The sequence below is a fragment of the Dermacentor variabilis genome, chromosome 4, assembly GCF_050947875.1.
Source record: "Dermacentor variabilis isolate Ectoservices chromosome 4, ASM5094787v1, whole genome shotgun sequence".
Taxonomy (NCBI): domain Eukaryota; kingdom Metazoa; phylum Arthropoda; class Arachnida; order Ixodida; family Ixodidae; genus Dermacentor; species Dermacentor variabilis.
The window spans coordinates 177,914,098-177,928,031 of NC_134571.1; the positions used below are offsets into that span (position 1 = coordinate 177,914,098).

Consider the following 13,934-nt stretch of genomic DNA (forward strand, 5'->3'; position numbering starts at 1 on the left):
TACTTTCGGAACCTGCAACCTACCTGAAACAATAGAAATTGGTTACTGTAAGCTTCGCGTCAGGCCGTATATCCCAAATCCGTGTCGATGCTTCAAGTGTCAGCACTTTGGGCATGGGTCGCAGAACTGCAGAGGATGTGCTACTTGTGCCAAGTGTAGTTCTTCTGAACACGCTTCTGACATCTGTAAATCAACAAACCACTGTGCCAACTGTGAAGGAGATCACCCCGCCTACTCGCAATCAGGCCCTACTTGGAAAAAAGGGAAACAAATCATAGAACTGAAAGTAAAACTTCACCCATCTTTTCCAGAGGCACGTAAGCGTTTCTCACTCCAAAATCAGTCCAGTCCTTCCTACACCGATGTGGCACGCCGGGGGGCAGCGCTACATCTTCTGGCGGCTGCGCAAGTCACACGGAGTGTGACGGCTGTTACGCCATCAGCCCACTTGGTGGGAGCTGCCACTGCTCTTCTGCCCCCTACCACGAAGGGCCAGCAGACCTCCGAGCCTGCCGGTCTCAGGGCCACTGCTCGTGCAGAAAGGCCAGAAAAACCCCTGCGCTTGCCTGCTGAGCGGGCGTCATCCAGCGCCTCTGATGAGGCGATGGATGTAACAAAAACTTCTCTGGCGTCTCAGACACCAAAGGAACGGCGTTGCTCCCTGAAGCGCGGCAAAAGAAAAATAAAAAAATACCCCGCATCAAGGGGCCTGAAAAGGTCCCTTGAGCCAACCTAATTGATATCTCTTGACACACACAATAAAACACTTCCAATATGGCCACACAGGTAATGCATTGGAATATGAGAGGTCTAATACACAATCTTGATGGCATTAAGGAACTCCTTCGCAAGTTTAATCCAAGGGTGCTGTGTGTGCAGGAGACACACCTCAATCCTTCACATATTAACTTTCTCAAACAATATGCCATTTACCGCAAAGATCGTAGTGACGCCTATGCCTCGTCAGGCGGTGTTGTTATTATAGTTGATAAGGGTGTCGCCTGTAAGCATGTGCATATGCAAACGCCCCTTGAGGCAGTGGTAATCAGAGCTGTGCTATTTGATAAGCTAGTTACAGTTAGCTCTCTCTACATACCTCTGAGCCATCAACTTTCCAGAACAGAATTCGAGAGCTTTATCGCAGAACTCCCCGAACCTTGCATTGTAGTAGGCAATTTAAATGCACACAACACCCTCTGGGGAGGTTCTCGATGTGATACGAGAGGGCGCTTATTAGAAAACTTCCTTTTATCTTCCAATGCATGCCTACTAAACAAGAAAGAACCCACATTCTACAGCGTGGTGAACAAAACGTTCTCATCTATTGACTTAAGCATAACATCAAGTACACTAGTGCCATACCTAGAGTGGAATGTGATCAAAAATCCATATGGGAGTGACCATTTCCCAATTATCTTAAAATTAACAAAAAGCGATAAGTTTTCTCCACATCTGCCCCGTTGGAAGGTCGACTGTGCTGACTGGAAACAATACAGAGAGCTGACACATTTGACCTGGGATGACATCTGTACTCTCTCAATCGATGATAGAGTATCATATTTGACAGCATTTATATCTGATGCTGCATCAATATGTATCCCTCAAACGAATGGATCACCCTCTAAACGACATATTCCTTGGTGGAATGAGCAGTGTAAGTTAGCCCGCAAAAATCAAAATAAGGCTTGGAGTCGCCTTCGTGACTGCCCAACTACTGAGAACTTGATCAGCTTCAAGAAAATAAAATCAGAAGGTAGAAGAACGCGCCGCCTTGCCAAAAGGGAAAGCTGGCAAAAATACATCTCTAGTATTAATCCATATATAGACGAAAGAAAAGCCTGAAACAGAGTAAACAAAATAAAAGGCCGCGAAACTCCATCCTCTACCATTAGTAAACACGCAAACAGATACTCTTGAGGACCAGGCTGACTGTCTAAGAGCACATTTTCAGTACATCTCATTACACAGATACATTCCTAAAATTCCGGCGACAAGCAGAACAGATGACTCTGGGTGGGAAAGGCACATCCAATGAAGTATACAATTGTCCATTTGGAATGGCTGAGTTCCAAGCATCACTGAACTGTTGCAACAAGTCCGCTCTAGGAAGTGACAGAATAATGTATGAGATGATCAGACACTTACACCCTGAAACCCAAGAAACACTACTGTCACTCTTTAATTCCATGTTTTCTGCCGGCTACATTCCTTCTGTCTGGAAAGAAGCAATCGTAATCCCTATTCTCAAAGAGGGCAAGGACCCTTCCTCACCCAGCAGTTATAGGCCTATAGCTCTGACTAGTTGTCCATGAAAATTATTTGAGAAGATGATTAACCGTCACCTCATCCATTTTCTTGAAAGCAACAAGATACTTAATCCCTCTCAGTGCGGATTTAGGGAGGGTAGATCCACTACAGATCACCTTGTCCGCATCGAGACAAATATCCGTGATGCCTTTGTCCACAAACAGTTCTTCCTGTCAGTATTTTTAGATATGGAAAAGGCATACGACACAGCCTGGCACTTTGGAATCCTCTGTGACCTGTCTGAAATGGGAGTTTGAGGCAACTTGCTGAACGTGATTCAGAGTTACCTCTCCAATCGGACGTTCCGTGTTAGAGTTGGTAACGTTCTGTCTCGTACATTTACGCAAGAGGCTGGTGTTCCACAAGGTGGTGTGCTGAGCTGCACTCTTTTTATTGTCAAAATGAACTTGATCCAGACTTCCATACCACATACTATGTTTTATTCTGTATATGTGGGTGACATCCAGATAGGCTTCAAATCATGTAACCTAAGTATCTGCGAGCGACAAGTACAGCTTTGCATAAATAAATTATCTAAGTGGGCGGACCAAAACGGTTTCAAGCTAAACCCACAAAAAAGTATGTGCGTCCTGTTATCTAACAAGAGATGCATACTGGCTGACCCTGCAATAGATCTAAATGGAGAACGGCTATCTGCGAGCCATGAACACAAATTTATAGGAATCCTTTTAGACAGTAGGCTGACATTTGTACCACACCTGAAGTATCTGAAATCAAAGTGCCTGAAGTCTATGAACCTGCTGAAGCTCTTGTCGCGTACATCTTGGGGAAGCGACAGGCGGTGCCTTTTAAAGCTGTACAAAAGTCTAATATTAACACGCCTTGACTATGGAGCAATAGTTTATAATTCTGCCGGACCTAGTGCTCTGAAAAGGCTAGATCCTATTCACCACTTAGGTATCCGCCTTGCTACAGGCGCCTTTAGGACTAGCCCTTTGCAAAGCCTCTACGTCGAATCAAATGAATGGTCACTGCACTACCAAAGGACATATTTAACTTTCTCCTATGCCCTAAAAGTTAACTCAGATGTTAAACATCCTTGTCATTCTACTATATGCGACTTGTCCACTGCTAAGCTGTTTCGTAACCGCCCAGCCACTAGGCCTCCTCTGTCCCTCCGGTTGGAAGCACTCTCAGAAAATACAGGGGTCCCTCTTTTACACAATGTCCTAATGGCTCCTACACGGCTTCCACCGCCTTGGGAGTGGCAGACTATCCAATGATCCAATGTGACATCTCTTTCTTAGAATTATTGAAACGAGCCCCGGAGGCACACATATATTCACATTTTTTGGAACTCAAAGAGAAGTACTCATGTGATGAATTTTACACAGATGCTTCGAAGTCTCCAGCTGGTGTTGCTTACGCAGCTCTGGGACTCTCACTTTCAACATCTGGACCAATAAACCCACACACCAGTATCTTTACAGCGGAAGCATACGCCATTTTTAAGGCTATTCAACTCATACGGCTCACAAATATCGCTAAGGCTATTGTCTTCACAGGCTCATTAAGTGTAGTGAGAGCCCTAGTTAGCTTACGAAAGCATAAAAATTCGGTTTATAATGAGCTGTATAGCTTGTTAGGCTCCGCATATATGTGCAACCAAGCGATTATCCTATGCTGGGTGGCCATAAAGGTATAAAAGGCAACGTAGCTGCTGACGAAAATGCTACGTCAGTAAGTTTTAGCGCCACAGATGGAAATATCCCCATTCCTGCCACAGACCTAAAGCCCTTTCTGCGCCGTAAATTGAGGAAACATTGGCAAGCAGAGTGGGATACACAAGCATTGAAGAAGTTACACATCATAAAACCAAAACTACGGAATTGGATAAGTGAGAAAACAACGGTACAAGGAAGTGCTTCTTTGCCGATTAAGAATAGGACACACTTACAGTACTCACTCCTACCTCTTGACTGGCGAGGATTCTCCTACTTGCAGTAGGTGCGGCGATAGCTTGACAGTGCTCCATGTTCTTATCCAGAGCCCTGCAATAGAAACAGAGAGGAAAAAGTATTTCCCTTCTGCATGTCAGGAAAATATACCACTTCACCCTGGATTTTTTCTTAGTGATGAACTGCTTTTTAAACTGCAAATAGTCTTAGATTTCTTAGCCGAAACCGACATTCTGAAACTAATTTGGCCAGGAAATTTTAACACGTGATTACCAGCCCTTGTATTCGAGGGCCGTCTTGATGCTTTTGTGTAACTGTTGTTTTGTTTTCGTATGTTTTTTATCAAAACACAACTGCCATCGTCCACGTCCATAACTAATCAGTGTCATTATTTTAATAGCTATATATTTACGTCATTTACAGCGAAAGTTTTTAGGCCCTTATACAGCCATGTCACACCTACCATAATAAATTCACTGTCCACGCCATTCAGAATAATTTCTTTAAATTACCATTTGTCATGGTGCTCTTTGGCCATAACTGGCCCTTGTGCCTTTAAAAACCACATATCATCATCATCACCAATAGAGCTAACCAATAAGCAGCATCCCATTGACAGGCTTCACCAGCTTCACTTTCACTTCACTTCACTTTCACTTCACTTCACAATAACTTCACTTTGACAATCATCCTCCAGTGTTTCTATCTTATGCTGACTCATGGTGTCTGTGCGTCCCGTAGTCTCGCCATGCATCGAGGTGGACGTTCAGCCCTCCTCGTAATAAATTTCAGCCAGGGACATCGGCACCTATTTCGTCATACTGCTATCGCTTTTGCTGAGCCCTTAGCAGACGTTGCTGAATGCTTTGCGTCTATGACAACGGACAGCCCAGCCTTGGCACTCAGCAATATTGACTTCAATTCAGGCCCTTCAGAGGAAAAGCAGAAAGTGCTGCACAAATTGCTGCTTCGGTTCAAAGAGTGCTTTGCATCTTCCTCTCAGGTATGCCAGATGCCTATCACAAGACACTGTATCATGTATGACAATTCTCGTGCTATACAACTACTTTGTCGCATTTCGGGGAAAGAGAGCAATGTGATTAATGCACAAGCCAAAGAAATGCTTGACGATGACGTTATACAACTGTCCCAAAGCGATTGCTCGTCGCCAGCAGTCCTTGTCAAAAAGAAAGACTGAACACTTCAGTTCTGTGTTGACTGCAGAAATTTTAATGACACCACAAAAAAGACGTTTATCCGCTTCTGCCGGTTGATGATTCATTAGATTGACTGTGGTGAACGAGGTCTTTTTCATCCATAGATCTGAAGAGTAGATATTTGCAAATCGAAGTTGACGAATGAGATCATGAGAAAACTGCTTTTGTTATCCTGGATGGACTGCATGAATTTAAAGTGCTCCCATTCGACCTGTATTCTGCACCAGCGATGCCCCAGAGAATGATGAACACTGTTCTGACCAGCGTGAAGTGGTACAGTTGTTTAGTATGCCCAGATGACGTTGTGTTTGCGGTGACCTTCTAAGATTATCTGAAGCGTTTGGAGGTGGTACTTGAGGCGCTCTGCTCCGCTAATCTCATGCTAAAGCCAGAAAAGTCTCACTTCGGTTACGAAGAGCTAAAGTTTCTTGGGCATGTTGTGAGCGTAGATGGTGTCTGGCCTGACTTCGACAAAACATCTGCTGTTGCTGTTTTTCCAGTTTCTCGTGAAAAGAAAGTACGCCACGTTCTCAGTCTGTGTGCGTACTATTGCCGCTTCCTCGCCAATTTCTCCCTGATCGCCAAACTGCTCAGTTGCCTCATGCGAGTTGACACACCCTTCGTTTGGACTGATGAGCAAGGCACAGCTTTCACCGAGCCCCTGCAGGAACCACCTGTCCTTGCTCACTTTGATGAGGACGCTGACACCGAAGTGTATACTGACGTATGCAACATCGGTCTTGGCGCTGTACTTGTTCAACACCAGGATGGCTTTGAGCGAGTGATCGCTTATGTCAGTCGCACTCTTTCACGAGCTGAAATCAACTACTCTACCTCCGAGAAAGAGTATTTAGCAATTGTGTGGGCTATCATGAAATTTTGGCCTTATCTCTACGGTGGCCATTCCAAGGTGGTGACAGAGCACCATTCTTTGTGTTAGTTGGCCAATCTGCGAGACCCATCCGGGCGACTGGCATGATGGGGTCTACATCTGCAGGAGTTCGATGTTGCCATTTTCTACAAATAGGTCGCAAGCATGGAGATGCCGACACGTTGTGTGGTCCCGTCGCACCTTGCAATAATGACATGCACGAAGATGATGGATTCCTTGGGGCCCTCACCGCATCTGTCCTGACCTTACGGCAGCACGAGGACACTGAAATGTATCCTCTCATCGATCCCTTAGAAGGCAAGAATGTTACAATACCTCAACACCTTTCTCACAGTCTCTCAACATTCTGCCTTCGCAAGGCAGTCCTGTGCAAGAAAAACTCAAGTGCCAGCGACAAAAAGTATCTCCCGGTTGTACCCGTGAGCCTCCGTGATGACATTCTCCTTGCTTCCCATGATTAGCCCATATCTGGACACTTGGGATTTTCATGTACTGTTGCCAGAGTACGCCAGATGTACTACTGGCCCAGACTTTCTACCATGGTCAAGCGTTACGTGGAAAGCTACCGTGAGCATGAATGCAGAAAATTGCTGGGAGTTGGCGTTTCTCCAACCCATCGCGCCACCTAGCATGCTGTTTGATCAAATTGGCATTGATCTGCTGGAACCCTTTCCCTTGTTAGCTAGCAGAAACAAGTGGATTACAGTTGCCACAGACAATCTAGCATGCTGCACCGAGACAAAAGCTGTACACTGTGCCACAGCCTTCGAAGTTGCGCAGCTTTTTATAGGTTGCATAGTCCTCAGACATGGTGCCTCATCACATGTCATAATTGACAGGGGAACTGCCTTTACAGTCCAACTGATACAGTGGAATCTCGATGATACTACTCTCACGGGGTCACGAAAATATTCGTATTAGCCGAAATTCTTATCATTGAAACAATTTAAACTAGCTAAATCAAAGAGCCAGTGGTGAACTCACGCAGGCACACGTACGTAAAAAGCATTTATTTCTTGAAGAAAAAGTCTCTAATGTCCTTCTGCTTCTTTTTCTTTGTCAGGTCACTTAGCAGACTTTGTTCAAATTCATAAAAACGTGTGCACGTGTCGTCGTTGATTTCATCCGCGGCCATAGCACACCTCAGAATTTCGAGCGTGTGCAGCGTTTCAGCCGCTGGCGGTGGTCCTTCGCCGTCGCCCACGTCTAACACAAAGAACGCGGCCCGAAGCACAGCAGCTACTCCATCCGATGGCACGCGGAAAAGGCGGAAAAGCACAAAAGCAACAAAAGCGCCACCGCTTCAAACACTTTGCGTCCAGTCGCGGCCTCCGCACTGTCCGGCGATGATAGTGATCTAAAGAAAGGAAAGACACTTGATTCTGCAACCCGTGAGGGAGCACGGCGAAGTGTCGTCAGGGGAGAGAAAATGGGAAGTGATAGATGACAGAGAAAGAGGGAGGATGTGGCCTAATAGACAGGTGGCAGTCCTCAGTAAAATTGCCAGCGTTGTAGCGCGCCTGCGTACCAGAAGAGAAAGGGAGAAATCGCGTGACTGCGTGTTGTTCTCTTTCGCGGCCATCGGTGGGGCGGCGCTTATTAAGGTGAAATCCTTTAATGGCTCATGCCCGCGGTCGCGTCCGTCTGTGCACTGGAATTTTGCCAACTATGGCCTCTCCTTCACGCAGTGGTGCAACCTCCTCCTCCCCTCCTTAGCAACTGGCACGCAGTTGTGCATAGCAACCGTGACGTCACAGAGTAGCGGTAGAATGAGCGCGCGCGCGTGTCGGCGGTGGCAGCTGCACTGCCGCTCCTTTGCCACTCGCCAGACGTCTCATTGCAGTCGAGTGCGTGAGACGCATGGCTCCAAAGCAGCCCACTGATTCTGCGCCAGGCGGTTCGGAGAAGCGGCAGCGCGCACTGCATTTCCCCAACACCAAACGCCAGAAGAACAAGGAGCGAATGTGCATGCGACGACTGAACATGTCACCAGATGCAAAAGCAAGGGAGGCAGAACGGAAATGCCAACAGCGACTGATTAGATCGCCGGGTGCCAAAGGCAAGGGAGCAGAACGAAAGCGGCAGCAGCGACAGGCGATATCGCCAAACACCAAAGCGAATGAATTGGAGCACAGATGGCAGCAGCAACTGGCTATGTCACCGAACAACAAAGCCAGGGAAGCGGAGCACAGACGGCAGTAGCGTTTGGCTTTCGCCAAGCACACTTTAGATTTCCAAGGTGTCTTCGGTAATTTTCGTATCAACCGACACGGGTTGAAAATTGATTTGTAACAACCATTCTCTAGCACGTTGCAAAGTAATGGGGCTCGGCCGTGACCGCAGTAAAATTCGTATCATCCGGAAATTCGTATTAGCCGTAATCGTATCATCGAGATTCCACTGTAGAGGAAATCTTCAAGCTGAGCTGCACACAACATTGCAAGGTGACTGTCTATCATCCTCAGACCAACGGACTGACGGAATGGTTAAACAGAACCATTGCTGACAGGCTGTCTGTGTATGTAGACGTCCAGTATAAAACATGGGATCAGGTCCTGCCATACATTACATTCACGTACAACTCCACCGTTCAGGAAACCACACGATTCACGCTGTTCTATCTTGTCTACAGGCGCGAGGTCCAGACCACGCTAGACGCAATGCTTCTGCACGACATCGACGCTTCACTTACTGCCAACACTGAGCAAATTACTGAACACACTGAGGAAGCTCGCCAGCTCTAGTGCATACACATCACAAAACAGCAGGGTACAGATGCATGGCACTACAACCTATAGCATTGGCAAGCCGAATACCAGCCAGCTGTCCAAGCCTGGGTGTGGACTCTGTTCCATCGCCAAGGGTTGTGTGAGAAGCTGCTTAGTCGACACTTTAGGCCTTTCAAAGTGCTACGTTGCATTAGTGAAGTGAACTACGAGGTCATTCTGGATGGTGCCGCGTCACCTTGGCGTCGACAGCACCACTCGCAGATAGTCCATGTTGTTTGCCTCAAACCGTATTTCGTGCATTAAGGGGGCGCAGTCCCGACCCCCCTCACGCGACTTCTACACTTTCACTTCGAATAACGTCCAGTGTTGTCCGCCACTTCATGTGCACACACTGCTCTTTTGTTCTGTGCTCTCTAGTTTAGTAAGCATTGGGCTGATGCTTTTCTTCTGCCGGGGCAATAATGCCACCAGGTCAAATGCCAAACCTGTGCCCATTTCTTTTATTTGAAATATAACAAGCAATTGGCCAAGGGGCGAGACCTGTTCCAAGACACATTAGACCTGGGCTTCACCCTCATCACAGACCCGACTGATCCTACAAGGATTGGGAACTCTGTGTCCAGAGATACGACGCTGGACCTCACGTTCGTGAAGAACGACGAGAAGGGGAATATCTCCTGGCGCAACACGGGGTCAGAGCTCGGCAGCGACCACTACATCGTAGAGGTCAATATAACAAGCAATTGGCCAAGGGGCGAGACCTGTTCCAAGACACATTAGACCTGGGCTTCACCCTCATCACAGACCCGACTGATCCTACAAGGATTGGGAACTCTGTGTCCAGAGATACGACGCTGGACCTCACGTTCGTGAAGAACGACGAGAAGGGGAATATCTCCTGGTGCAACACGGGGTCAGAGCTCGGCAGCGACCACTACATTGTAGAGGTCATACCGAAAGAGGTCAAGGCCTCGGAGGACACCAGAAAACAATTTTACGGATTGGGATGCCTTCCGTAGCCTGTTACCAACGGAGATGGAGGAAATCGAGAACATAGAAGAATGGTCCGCCCATATCATGGGGAAGGTCAAGGAGGCGACCAAAATCATAGAAACGGATGAGCAGGTCGACAAGGTTGACAGCCGCCTCGCGCACTTATTCGAAGCAAAGCAATCTATCCTAAACAGGTGGAAGAAGCAGCGACTAAATCGGCGCCTAAGGAAGAAGGTAGCGGAGCTGAATCGCGCCATCGAAGTTCATTGTCGGCTGCTCTGCACGCAACAATGGAACGAAATCTGTAATGCTGCGGACGGGCAGATGCATTGCGGCAAAACCTGGAACTTGATGCGGCATCTGCTCGACGAGACTAAAACAAAATCCCACCAACGCGACCGCCTCGCAAAGATCATTCACAGAGCAGTCAAGGAAAACGGGGAAACCGAAGTAATCAGACGCATAAACAGCAAGTACCTTCCGGTTACACCCACGAAAAGGCATCCTGACTACGGCGGTCAAGCCAACGAGAAGCTCGACCGCGATATCAGCGTCGAGGAGGTGCGAGCGGCCCTGCACGAACTAAACAGCAAGTCGGCGGCCGGCCCGGATCACATCTCGAACAGAGCACTCAAGAACCTCGGCGATGTGGCCATCAAAAACCTCACCGGTTACTACAACAAGTGCTGGAGTGCGGGGTCACTGCCCCAGCAGTGGAAGACTGCCAAGACCACACTCATCCCCAAACCAGGCAAGCCGCCGAACACGGACAACCTACGGCCCATCTCGCTCACGTCCTGCATGGGCAAGGTGTTGGAGCACGTCCTCATGTGTAGGTGGCAGGATTACCTGGAGGAGTCGGGACTATACCCCACCACGATCATCGGGTTTCGGCGTTCCCTCGGCACCCAAGACGCGATGATTCTGTTGAAGAAAGATATCATTGACGATGACACCCTAACGAAAGAGAACAAGGCCATTCTGGGACTGGACCTGCAGAGCGCCTTCGACAAGGTGAAGCACTCTGCGATCCTAGCCCAGGTGTCCAGACTCAACATGGGCGCAAGAACGTACAATTACATCAAGGACTTTCTGACGGGGTGGACTACCGAGCTCTGCGCTGCCGATCTACGGCTACAAGAGAAGAGGCTCGGCAGTGTCGGGACCCCCCAAGGCTCGGTCATCTCACCGTTCTTATTCAACCTCGTTATGATCGGGGTGGCCAAGCGACTCTCTCGCGTCGAGGGCGTCTGGCACACCATCTACGCCGATGACATCACGCTGTGGGTTCCGGGAGGCAGCGATGGTCACATTGAGAGCACGCTGCAAGAAGCCGTCGACGCGATTGAGGACCAGCTGAACGGTTCCGGTTTGATCTGCTCACCGAGCAAGTCAGAACTGCTGGTGTTACCACCGAAGTACGTCAGACGTAAGAAGAGCGAAGCGAGGGATTACGAGGCCATCAAGATCGTGACGAGGAACGGCCACGTGATCCCGGAGGTTGACAAAATCCGGGTGCTCGGCATGATTATAGACAAGCGACGGGGCAACGGTGAGACTATTTCCCGCCTTACAGCCAAGATTACCAACGCCACACGTCTCATCAGACGGGTTGCCAACCCCAAGGCCGGGATGAAGGAGGAAAGCTTGATTCGGCTTGTGCACTCCTTCGTAATCAGCCACGTCACCTACGTTGCAGCCTTCCACAACTGGATGCAATGTGAAAGGAATAAAATCAACGCCCTGATACGCCGAGCTTACAAGGCGGCGCTCGGACTATTCGAGTGTACGAACACCAACAAGCTCCTGAGCCTGGGGGTACACAATACCCTCGACGAAATTGCGGAAGCGCAACGGACCGCCCAGCTGGAGTGGCTCTCTATGACCGAAGCCGGCAGGCGCATACTTCAATACTTGGGCTTTACGCCTGGAGCGAAAGCAGCGAGTAGCGACGTTTCTGTCCCGGACGGAACCCGGCGCCGGATTCGGGTGGACCTCATCCCGAGAAACATGAACCCGGAGTATAACAAGGAGAGAAGAGCGGCGAGGGCCAAGGCCCTCATCGACTTTCACACCAAGGACGAGCACGCAAGGTTCGTGGATGCGGCAGAATACCAGGGAGACTGCGCGGCGTTCGTAGCTACCGTCATCGAGGCGTCGTCCGGCGCGACGAGGGCAGCGGCGAGCTTACGGGTCCGCGAGGCGTGTCAGGCGGAGGAGGTGGCCATTGCCCTGGCCATTGCCGACCCCGGGTGCCAGACGGTGTTGTGCGATTCGCAAAGTGCAGTGCGGAATTATGCAAAGGGTAAAGTGTGTGGTGAGGCTGTGCGCGTTCTGTGCTCGGCTGACCTGAAACGACAGAATCAGTATGTTAGAATCAAGTGGTTCCTGGCGCACGCGAGCAACGATGCGTCCAAGAAGCATGATAACCACAATGAGACGGCACACGCAGTGGCGCGAGCGCTAACCAACCGTGCCGCTGCAACCGACTGTCCAACGTGGTGCATGACGACGTTCAATGAACTTACACAGTTCCACCGCCTGGCTCGAAGGACTTTCCCACTCCCGCACCTGGGGCTGAGCCGAGCGGAGGCGGTGCTGTTCAGACAATTGCAAACTGGTTCTTTACCCACCCCAGTGTTAATGACTCATCTATACTCTAAATTATATGTGAGTGATGTGTGCCGCGTGTGCCAGCGGGAGAGGGCCACCCTGACGCACATCCTATGGGATTGCACCAAGTTCCCCAATGAGGCTTCGACAAGTACAATGATTCTGCCACGACTCGCGGCTGCGGCGGAATGCTACAACCACGAAAGTCAAACCTGGGCCGTCCAGCAGGTCTCGGCGGCTCTTGAAAGACAAAGGCCGAGCGAAACCGACGGAACGTTGCCCCTCAGGGCGACCGACCGCGGGAGTAACACACGCTAGAGTTGAGTAGAGACCATCTGCTGAGAAGACGTCAGGGCCCGCGTCACGGCGCCATTTAGTCATGGTGTCGTTCTGCAGGCGACTACATGAAGTTGTCTCTCTCTAGGAGGAGGGAAAAAAGTTATTGAGAATATGTAGCGGCGTCTAAAATGTATAAATTCAGTACTGGGCGGTTGACTATGTGGCCAGTTGTTGCAAAATGCATCGAGCAGGCTCATCCAGGATGCAGCGAAGTCACTTGCCCAAGTTGTTAGAATGTTGATGAAATGTTGGGATTGTGCACTATCACAATGTCGCCGACGTGAATCTATGATGAAGCTTAGTCCGGGGCGGTAATGGGCTGATCTGAAGAGTACAGTTGAACCCGGATATATCGAATCTGAAAGGGATTACAAAAAAGTTCGATATGTAGGTAATTTGATATGTAAAATAATAGGCCCTGAGACAAATAGCGGCTTACCGATTGGTGCGTCTGAAGGCCGCTAAGTTACTGCACGCAACTCTGGAAAAAAATAAAGCAAGCACACTTTATTTTCGTGCGAAAAAAATTTTTGATCCTAATTTGTTTCCTCTTCCGCGAAATGAAGTTGAAGGTGCTCATCTCGAGCTTGTCAAGTCTGCTAAGGTGTGAAAGCCCTGTGCTTTCCATACTGCTGCATAATGACTCCACGAAAATCGGAAAGAAGGAACGGGGACGTTCGAGGTAGCATGCGGGCTAGCCGAACAGCTCGACGGAGCTCAGCTGACTGCACACATGAGGCGTGCAAGAAGTGCAAAAGAAAAAAAAAGTTACAGTGATGTTCCACTTCGTGAACACAGGTGATGCACAAGCTCATCGGTCACTGTGACGCTTCGCCTCCTTTCTCCTTACCCCCTTTGCTTAACGCCACCTAGACTTTCCTCCAGGTGGCGTTGCTTTGCCACACGCTTTAGAGTCACTGGAAAT

General features: G+C 48.9%; 1 protein-coding gene across 1 annotated transcript in view; it reads left to right on the plus strand.

Annotated features, from left to right (window-relative positions):
- Positions 1-13,934, plus strand: part of LOC142579964 (uncharacterized) — a 75,987-nt gene that overhangs the window by 29,428 nt on the left and 32,625 nt on the right. The window lies entirely within an intron of this gene.